The sequence below is a fragment of the Adiantum capillus-veneris genome, chromosome 18, assembly GCF_014529385.1.
Source record: "Adiantum capillus-veneris isolate H3 chromosome 18, ASM1452938v2, whole genome shotgun sequence".
In the NCBI taxonomy this organism is placed as follows: domain Eukaryota; kingdom Viridiplantae; phylum Streptophyta; class Polypodiopsida; order Polypodiales; family Pteridaceae; genus Adiantum; species Adiantum capillus-veneris.
The window spans coordinates 53,132,383-53,142,638 of NC_140948.1; the positions used below are offsets into that span (position 1 = coordinate 53,132,383).

Below are 10,256 nucleotides of genomic sequence, written 5' to 3' on the forward strand. Positions count from 1 at the left end.
CTGCATGCAGTCGGAGCTGCCCTGTAGTCCCTCAAGCTGTCCTCTGAGAGTATGGATCATCTCTAGCCAAAAGTCACGAACAGTCTTTGCTTGTGGCACAGGGCGAGCCTCAAAGATGCGGAAACAGCGGGCCCGCAAGATGAACCGAAGTGTCAGGCCACTGATGAGCTCCCAACACTCCTCTCTCTCACTGCACCACTCCTGTGGAGTAAGCTCTGTAGCAGGCTGGAGTGTAGGTCGCCCCCCCTGCATCACTATCATCCTGCTGCTGGAAGATAGCTCAAACTGAAGTGCCGGGCCCATGAGGGTGGACCAAGCCGCTGCCCCCCAAGTGTACTGTCGAGCCGTGGAGAGAGCAGGCATCAGCCGAAGAACTCGTAGCCACACCTGCTGGGCCGAGGGACAGTCCCAAAGACAGTGATGCTGACTCTCCACCAAATGGTCACAAGCTGCACATGCGACCGAGAGACCACTATGCACTAGCCAGCTCCCTACTGCTGTAGCTCTGTGTGCGACCAGCCACTGAAACAAGGTGACTCGCCTAGACTATCTGGAGTCCCACAACCTCTCCCAAAAGGCTGCCAAGAACTCGACTGTGAGACCCTCCTCCTGCCAATGACGTGCTACAGCGGGGCGGGCCTCTCTCTGTGCTGCTAGTATATGACGTCCCAGTCGAACAGTGTACTGAAAGAATGGGACTCCTGGGTGGTCTGCAGAAGAGAAGGGGTCCCTCCATAGCCACTCACCAGGATCCCACTGTACTCATGCCAGTGGACAACACTCCCAAGCCCATAGCCTCCAGTGTCCAGTCTCAAGAGCTCCTGGGTCAGGGTCTATGACGCAAGTCCTCCCACAGATACCCACTACTCAGATCCTCTGAAAACAGCACTCTGCTACCTGCGGGGCCTCTACTGCAACTCGCAGTAGACGTCCCCCACCCCGAAGCTCGAAGAACAGGACTGGGACAGTCTCTGAGCAGGCCCTGACTGAGATGAGAACCTCCAGTCGTGTGAAGGCTCCCATCCACCGGGGTGCTACTGGCTCGAGAGGCGTGAGCCAGCTGGAACTGACTCTGAGATGTCCTGACACATGCTCTACACCCCTCTCATGCCCTGTAGCTGGAACCCCTACACCTTCTCTGACAAACCTGTGAACTCTAGCCAGTCACCTAGAGAGAGCGTTGGACCTGCTGCCATGGGACCCCAGGAAACATGAGGCCGACTACCAACCAAGTGGCCTCTCTTAGTGCTAACCATGGGGTTCCAGACGAGGGGTTGCCGTAGGCGCTCCTCCGTGCACGTCGGCTATCTCTGCTCCAGGCCACGCCGTAAGAGCTCCCAAGATCGAAGCAAACTCACAGCGAAGCGGTCCTCCAGTCTCCTGCTCAAACCAACTCTGCACATCTCTGTAAAGATCAATCTGGTCAAAGGTTGCCAAGGGCCTCCTGACTGAGGCACCCTGGCACGAAGCCGCTGTAGCAAGAACTCCTTCCAGGGCTCCTCACCTGGAAGAAGTCCTCTGACGATGAAGGGCTCTGCTCTACTGTGCTGGATCAATGATCCCAAGCCCTCCCTGAGAACAAGGAATCGTGATGACCTGCCAAGCCACCTTGGCTCGGGCTATCTGAGTGTCACGTCCTGACCAAAGGAAGTTCATGATCAGCCTCTCTACCTGGCTGATACAAGAACTCGAGAAGATCCAGCAGGAAGTGATGTACCACATAGTCGCCAACAACACCTGGTTTGCAACTACTACTCTGCCAGCCAGAGAAAGTCGTGTTGAGCTCCAATGTAACAACTTTCTCCTGATAGACAGGAGAAGGGGAGCAATTTGCTGCTCGGGAGACAAGTCCAAACCAACCTGACACCCCAAGTACCGAACTGCAATCCCTGGAAGAATCCACCTGAAACCCTCTCCTGGCATCCAATCTCGCACAGGCACTACCAACCGAGAAAGCCACTGTCTTTCTCCAATTGATCAGTGCGCCCGATGCACAACAGAACGTCTCCAAAGCCTGCTCACATCTGTGAAGATTGGCCTCCTGGCCATCTAAGTACAAGGCTGAGTCATCAGCAAACTCAACGTCCAGTAGCTCATCTCCCCGAATAGGGAGTGCTAAGCCCCGTAGACCAACCTGCTGTGACACCAAAAATCTGCTCATCGCCTCCGCATAGAACAGAAAGAGAAAGGGGGCAGGAGGACAGCCCTGTCTGACCGAGCGTGTAAGCATGAAGCGATCACCTCTACCTCCTGCCAAAAGTACCTGACTGTGAGCCTGTCTGTACAAGGCTGACACCCCTCTGATCCAAGCATCTGAGAAGCCCATCCTGGGTACAGTGCTCTCTAGAAAGTCCCAGTCAACTCTGTCGTATGCCTTCTCAAAATCGAGAAGAAGAATCACGAGGTCCTCACCACGGAGCCCTGCCAGGGCAAAAGCCTCCCAAAAAGTAAAGATGTTGTCAAGGATACTACGTTCCTTGACAAAACCTGTCTGAGTCCCATGTATAAGGCTCTCTATAAGTGGCTAAATCCTCAAACTCAGAGCCTTGGCAAGAATTTTGTAGGCTGAGTTGAGGATGGTGATGAGGCCCCACTGTCGAATCTCATCCAAGGAGCCACCCAAGAACCTCACGACACTCAAGAACCCAAGAATCAAGAATCCCGAGAACCCAAGTTCGTGAAGTTAACAACCCAAGACCACAAGAACCCACGACTTCAGTAGATGGTCATCACTCAAAGCGGAATGGATACTTCGCTTGGAGGTGATGAGCATGAGAGAGGCGAAGAAGAATTTTCCCCACCAAGAGGTTTTTCCGACCCTCACCCTTCCCCATCTACGCCAAGGATTGCACCAAATCCTATGGAAGATTGGTGCAAGACAATTATGGACATGATGACAACGTGGAACGAAGCAAGAATGGCAGCCATGGAGCGTGAGCGCGAGCAATTACGCTTGGAGGCCAAAGAATTTAATCGCAAGTACGCAAAAAGAAAAACAGAATTGGATCGCAAGAACGTTGTTCATTCTTCCTCTCATTTCTAATGTGCAGGCGAAGATTGAAGAGATTCGGGAAAAGGAGACTCTCTTAGTCTCTTCTTCTCCAAAGCATGACACATAGGATTTGCATGATGAATTGAATGATAATGATGAGCATGATGATTTGAATGCCAATGATTTGCATGATGATTTGGAGGACAATGACAAGCATGATGATTTGCATGATCAAAATGTGATTTCTCACAAGCATGATGAGTTGCATGAAGAAGACGTGATTGTTCACAAGGATGATGTGTTAGTTGATGCTTTTTCTAGAGAAGCTAGCCTCGTTGTAGATTCGATCAATCACGAAGGATCGATCTTGGCTCTCGAGCCTAGGTCCAAAGAACCCCTTCAAGAAGAACCGATCTTGGCTCTCGAGCCTAGGTCAAAAGAACCCTTACAGGAAGTATTATGTGTTCGCATGATTAGTCAGCACGCATTGTACGAGTGTTTCATTCGTGATCGTTTCCTGTATTTTAGTCCGCGTCTTTATGTGATCCCTTTTCCTAGGCATGACATATTGTACGTTGAGCACGTTTCACTCATGAATGAGCACGGATGTATGCGGATTATTCATGAGAAGCTGAAAAGTATGCATGTAAGGAAGTCACATTCTTGTCTCTTCCTTGGCACGACACAATTGTAGAAAGAGCACATGAAAGTATGAGCACCAAGCATGGGCATTTCCGTTGTGCATTGCCACAGTTGATTGCTTTAGATCAGAAGAGAAAGATTCGATCTCATTGTTTGCGTGTGTGTGGTGAACGGTTTGGCATTGCGTCGATTTGTTCATCTACATTGCATGCACAGTCTTCTAGAAAGACGAGATTTTTTCTAATCACCTTATATGGAATAGGTATGTTCATGTTTTTGTGTTGGAAGTGGTTTCAGGAATTTTCAGCCTCGGAGATTCTTGAGGAAGGTGGACCTACGTCCATAGAAGAAGTGGAAGCATCGAAGGAGACTCAGAAGACTTTGTGTCGCTTTCGGCGCGGCCCAAAGAAGCAAGTGTTGCAGACCTTTATGAAGTTCAAGTACCGCACGACCCACACATCATAGTGGGCCGGCGGGCCACTGAGTAAGAGCATGGATAACCGCCAAAAGCTCCTTCTCATAAATCTGTGCTGTCAATTCCGGCCTTGAGAACAATCGACTCTCGTAAGCAATGACATGGCCTTCTTGCATTAAGACCGCACCCAAACTACGACCACAAGCAACACAATATACTTCAAATGACTTCTACAAGTGCGGCAAAGTCAAAATTGGTCCCGTAGTCAATTTCTCTTTCGAATGGGTCCCCACAAGAAAGGGACTCCTTTCTGTGTCAAGATATGCAAAGGGGAAGCAACCTCTGCAAACTTCCTTATGAACAGCCTATAGTACGAACACAATCCCAAGAAGCTTCTAACTTCATGGACATTCTTCAAATGAGAGAGAGAGAGAGAGAGAGAGAGAGAGAGAGAGAGAGAGAGAGAGAGAGAGAGAATACAAACGCAAGATATGGTGAAGAGGAGGGATCAGCCCCCCCATGACTACCATGAGCAGAAAACCCTATCTATACAATCAAACGATGGAAGTGGGTACCCCCTAGCCCCATAAATAGGTGCCCAAGGGGAGGTAGCGCAAAGTTTGGAAAAATCCCCCACGACCCAACAAGAAAATGATATATGGAAATATATGTGCACGCACGGACAAAAGTGGGCGGCCAGCCCGGAGTGGGCGGCCGGACAGTGATGCAATCTAAATGCATATGCACGAACACAATCCCAAGAAGCTTCTAACTTCATGGACATTCTTCAAATCAGAGAGAGAGAGAGAGAGAGAGAGAGAGAGAATACAAACGCAAGATATGGTGAAGAGGGGCGATCAGCCCCCCCATGACTACCATGAGCAGAAACTCTATCTATACAATCAAACGATGGAAGTGGGTACCCCCTGGCCCCATAAATAGGTGCCCAAGGGGAGGTAGCGCAAAGTCTGGAAAAATCCCCCACGACCAAACAAGAAAATGATATATGGAAATATATGTGCACGCACGGACAAAAGTGGGCGGCCAGCCCGGAGTGGGCGGCCGGACAATGATGCAGTCTAAATGCATATGCAAAGGGTCGCCAGCCCGGAGGCACACTGGCCATACATGTATGCCCTAGACCTGTGAAGCAGCAGAGTGGTGTAAGTCTAACAGTCCCAAGGCATAGCAATCAGTGGACCTCCGAAATTATCAGCTCAAGAAGAGACACCTACTAGTGATGTCAAGAAATTTGGAGCAGCTGCGGAGAGGCCTGGAGCAGCACCAACCTACTTCCACGCGGGAGCGCCTGATACAACCCCTTGTTTGGAACCCCATGGTCAGCACTCAAAGAGGCCACTTGGTTGGTAGTAGGCCTCATGTTTCTTGGGGTTCCATGGCAGAGGGTCCAGCACGCACTTTAGGTGGCTGGCGACAGTTCTCAGGTTTGTCAGAGGAGCTTCAGAGCATCTAGCTACAAGGCATGAGAGGGGTGCAGAGCATGTGTCAGGACATCACACAGGCAATACCAACTGAGTGGCTTACACCTCTCGAGTCAGCAGCGGCTAGATGGATGGGGGCCTTCACGCGACTGGAGGTCCTCATTGCAGTTCGAGCTTTGCTCAGAGACTGTACCTTCCATGTTTTTCGAGCTACAGGGTGAGGGTCGTTTGCATAGAGTCTCAATAGAGGCCCCACAAGTTGAAGAGTGTTGTTTTTAGAGGATCCGAGTTGTGGGCATTTGTGGGAGGACTTGTGTCATAGATCCTGACCCAGCAGCTCTTGAGACAAGTCACTCGAGGCTGTGGGCTTGGGAGAGCTGCCCACTGGCACAAGTGCAGTGGGATCCTGGAAGGGTCCCCTCAGCCAACCATCCAGGTGTCCCTTTCTTTTAGTACCCTATTCGACAGGGACGTCACATACTGGGAGCACGAAGAGAGGCTCGTCTTGCTGCAGCACCTCATTTGCAGAAGGAGGGTCTCATAGTTAAGTTCTTGTTAGCTTTTTGGGCGAGGTTGTGGGACGTCAGACAGCCGCGGCGAGTCACGTTCCACTGGCTGGTTGCACATAGAGCTACAGCAGCGGGGAGCTGGCTTGTACATAGTGGCCTCTCGGCAACATATGCAGCTTGTGACCATCCTTTGGAGAGTCACCGTCACTGTCTTTGGGACTGCCCTATGGCACAGCACGTTTGGCTGGGGTCCTTCGGCTGATGCCAGCTCTTTCTACAGCACGGCAGTACACTTGGGGGCAGCTGCTTGGTCCCCTCTCACGGGCCCTGCATTATAGTTTGAGCTATCCTCCACCAATAGGATAATCATGATACAGGGGGGTCAACCTACACTCCAGCCTGCTACAAAGCTTACTCCACAGGAGTGGTGCAATGAGAGAGAGGTTTGTTGGGAGCTCGTCTTTGGCCTGACACTCTAGTTCATCTGGCTGGTTCATCTGGCAGGCCCGCTACTTCCGCATCTTTGACGCTCGCCTTGTGCTACCAACGGAGACTGTTCAAGACTTTTGACTAGAGTTGATCCATACTCTCAGGGGAGAGTTTGAGAGACTCCAGGGTAGCTCCAACCGCATGCGGAAGCGTAGAGAGGCATTCCTTCGACTCTGGCGCCCTGAGCCTTTCTTCACCACAGTCCAGGGTGTGCTCATATGGCACTACTGTCCACCTGTGTGGCTTTTCCCTCCTCCCATCTCTTGATTTAGCTTCATTGTACGTATGTTTTTTTTTCAATGGGAGAGTCTCTCCTTATGATTGTTGTAGCCCTCTTTAGTAGAGGTTGTTGTAGCCCTATGGGCAGTTTCATTAACTAATAGAAGGATCTCTTTCTCGGGGGAAAAAAAAGATATCATCAAAAAATACAGCATCAAAGTTTTTGAGAAACGGTCTCAACAGATCATTCATCATTTGCTAGAACGTAACAACAGCATTAGTCAAACCAAAAGGTAAGGCTTAAAACTCATACTGACCATAGCGTGTATGGAAACCTTTTTTGAGAAGGGCTAACTGTCAACTACCACTCATGGATACTCTTTGGACCAAGATCAATCTGATGTCCTCCAAACAACTCCAAGAAAAACATGTCAACAAATAGTGGCCCACAAGCCACTCTTCAAAGAAACATCTGGAAATCTCCACGAACCCGAGTCGCTCTAGTCAAGTCGCTCTAGTCGGCTTCAAGCCATATTGAGGATCTAAATATGGCAATCAAGGTGCTTCAAATGAGCCCCATGGCTTTGCGAGTTGCACTGGCATACTTTTCATGATTGATACCATGATCCATGGCTTTGAATGGCTTTGCCCTTGCACTTGATGCGGCTGCCAAGGAGACAGACTTCCAAGTTTTTGTCCGCTTCCCCCGTCTGCACCCCAATATCTCTCCTTGCTTCCTTGAACGGGGGATCTCACTAGGTCTTGTATACTGAGTTCCCTTAGGACTTTTGCTTCTATAGTCACTAAGGCAACAAAAACCCTACCATTTGAGTTTTGATTTGAGATCCCCGCTCTCCCAAAGGAGATTCTTCTCCCAACAGAAGGTGATGGATTGGTCACGCATAACGTTGGGTACTCCAAGCTGCCTCACTACTGCTATCCATGTCATCAAATAAGAAATCTGGCAAAGGCTTGCTCTTGTTGGAAACCCCGTCCAACCAATAACCCAAGACTCAACCTCGGAGCAAAAGCAACTTTGGGAGATCCTAAGTCATTGGCCTCGGCTGCAAATGATGAGCAAGGATAGCAAGGTCGTGGCAGCAAGGTTGGTGTAAAGCCACACAGCAACATCAAGACGTAAGAGAAAGATTGGGAGCTAACAATTGTAATTAAGGCCCTTACTACGTCAATATTTTACATAAATAACTTGTTGGAGCTACACTGGTTGCATTTACTAGATCAATATCTTACATACATAGCTTGTGGGAGCTTTTGGGTCATGTTATACTAGATTAGACCTCAACTAATATGGAGACAACATGGTGACTCCTTTTCAAGAGTTTGGGAAGAAAATGACATTTTACAAAGAGCATTTTGATCATATTATTGAGGATGGAATTTTTCACATCAGCAGCAGATAGAGACAAGTAGATATGCAGTTAAGGTTTAGCTTGTATGGTTGACATACGGTTCAGGTGCGTGATAGACGTTGATCATGGTTTTGGGTGCACCATTGCATCAAAGACCTATACGGATCATAGAACTACTTCTAGAGACCTACTTCTTCAGCATGTCATTGATAGCTATAATTCGTAAACAGATAAAAACGAGTACATGCCTTGCTTACTAGGACCTTGCTAAGAAAAGACTTGATGCAATCAAAGCCGGATACCGGGAAATGAGGAGGACCTCCGTCCCCGATTGCCCATGTATTTCATACTCTTGCATGAAGGATGAGGCATGGGTTGCGGATACGCTTCCTGGGGGGAGATGCATGGGCACTAAGCATAGAAGAATCACATAACGTTGGAATTGTGTAACTTGAATGGAGACTCGACATCCATATCCTAAATATTGATGTGTAATGTATGCCAACCATACATACACATCCATAGATGGATCAAGTGACAAAATTGACATGGATGCATGCGCACATCCACTTCACCCACCATGACTGAAAGACCGCGACCTGAACATCATGTGCAATAATTGCCCAAACAGGTCAACTTGACAATCGGCAAATGCTCTCTCTCTCTCTCTCTCTCTCTCTCTCTCTCTCTCACACACACACACACACACACACAGTACACAAATTTGAGCTAAAATTACTCACAAGATTCATCTCAGTGCATAGGTCTTGCTGCTGTTCGAATTTGAGCTAACTGATGAGACGCCGAGCGCCACTTGTTCTTTCAAGTAACCGGTGGTCTGTGCGCACGCGGGGAGAGAGAGAGAGAGAGAGAGAGAGAGAGAGAGAGAGAGAAGCTGGGCTCTGCTAGAGTAAGCTCGAGAGCGCGACGCTGTCAACCCTCATGAGCAACAAATGTGGCGGCAAGTAAGCTTGTACAGTGAACTTTACAAATCCAGCTCAGCCTGCATGTAGTTATTACCTGTCTCGTCGCCCTGAGCAAAAGGTCCATTTACGGACACGTTGAGACAACTTTCCGGGCCCGAGGTCCCATTGCAATTTTCCGCTGAAGAAGTTGGAGCTTGTAGACTAGGTGAAGGAATTTTGAGCACTTTAGTGTACGCCACGGTTCAGACTGCTTGGAACAAGGCATAGCTCAAAGATGCTGGGGTGTGTTGGCATGAACATATTGGCTTAAAATATACTAGTATGGCCGCGACGGCAGCCTCTCTCTCTCTTTATCGTGTGCAAAGGGGCTTGTTTTTGTTTTGGACTTTAACTTTCAGGTCGCAGATTGCGACACGTGTAAAGGGCTCCCCCTTCCGTCATATTATGTTAGTAGATGTTGCAATTTCTTGAGCTAGATGGGTGGCTTTCTCCCCATGGACAAAAAGGTATTCCAAGCATTATTCGACGCTAGCTATGGGCGAGGGTTTTGAGCACTCGACCCTACACGTGCTGAACCAATGAGGTTACCATTTGGTCTCCAACTATTTAATGATGTTGTCGTTGTAGAGTTTTCTGTCTTTGATGGGTTGCACTGTTGCATGTGTGAATGGGATGAAGTAGAAAAGGGCTCATAATGGGGGTGAAAGAGTCTACATTGGATATGGTTGAAACTCTTCTCCCAAGGGGGTCCCCATATGGGAAGATGGGTATTTTATTTCTTCTTGCCTTGAAATGACATTGGATATGATTGAAACTGTTCTCCCAAGGGGGTCCCCATATGGGGAGATGGGTATGGGACGAGCTTTTATTTTATTTCTTCTTGCCTTGCTATGTCTCACATGAAAGCTCGCTTGAAATGCTCGCTCGAAAGGCTCGCCCCCATAACAAGCAGCCCCACTCCCCCAACCCTCCCATCCAATCCAAAACCTCGCTCCAAAATCCCCCCCCTAACAAGCATCCCCTACCCCTCCCACCCTCTTTTTTACTTGCTTTTAAGGGTATCCTTATCATATGCTAGTGGCAGTGCAAGGGCCTCTATGCGCACGCGGCGCATTAAAGTTGGGTCGCACCCTCTGCGAGTGGGGATAGTGGGACGAGAGAGAATACTAAAAATAGTGAATTCAACGATTTCTCCTAAATTGTAGAAGCCCCACTATAGTTCTATTAGTACCTCCAAAAAACAAGGTATTGA

General features: G+C 48.9%; 1 protein-coding gene across 2 annotated transcripts in view; it reads right to left on the minus strand.

The window, feature by feature from the left end:
• Positions 1-9,250, minus strand: part of LOC147435666 (putative clathrin assembly protein At4g40080) — a 53,490-nt gene extending 44,240 nt beyond the window's left edge. The window contains exon 1 of one of the 2 annotated variants that reach the window (XM_086488661.1): positions 9,099-9,250. The gene's annotated coding sequence lies outside the window, so the exon portion shown is untranslated. Of the gene's footprint in view, positions 1-8,821; positions 9,076-9,098 lie in introns of those variants that run through there. The other variant, XM_086488660.1, reaches the window with a different exon arrangement.
• Positions 9,251-10,256: the final 1,006 nt, after the last annotated feature.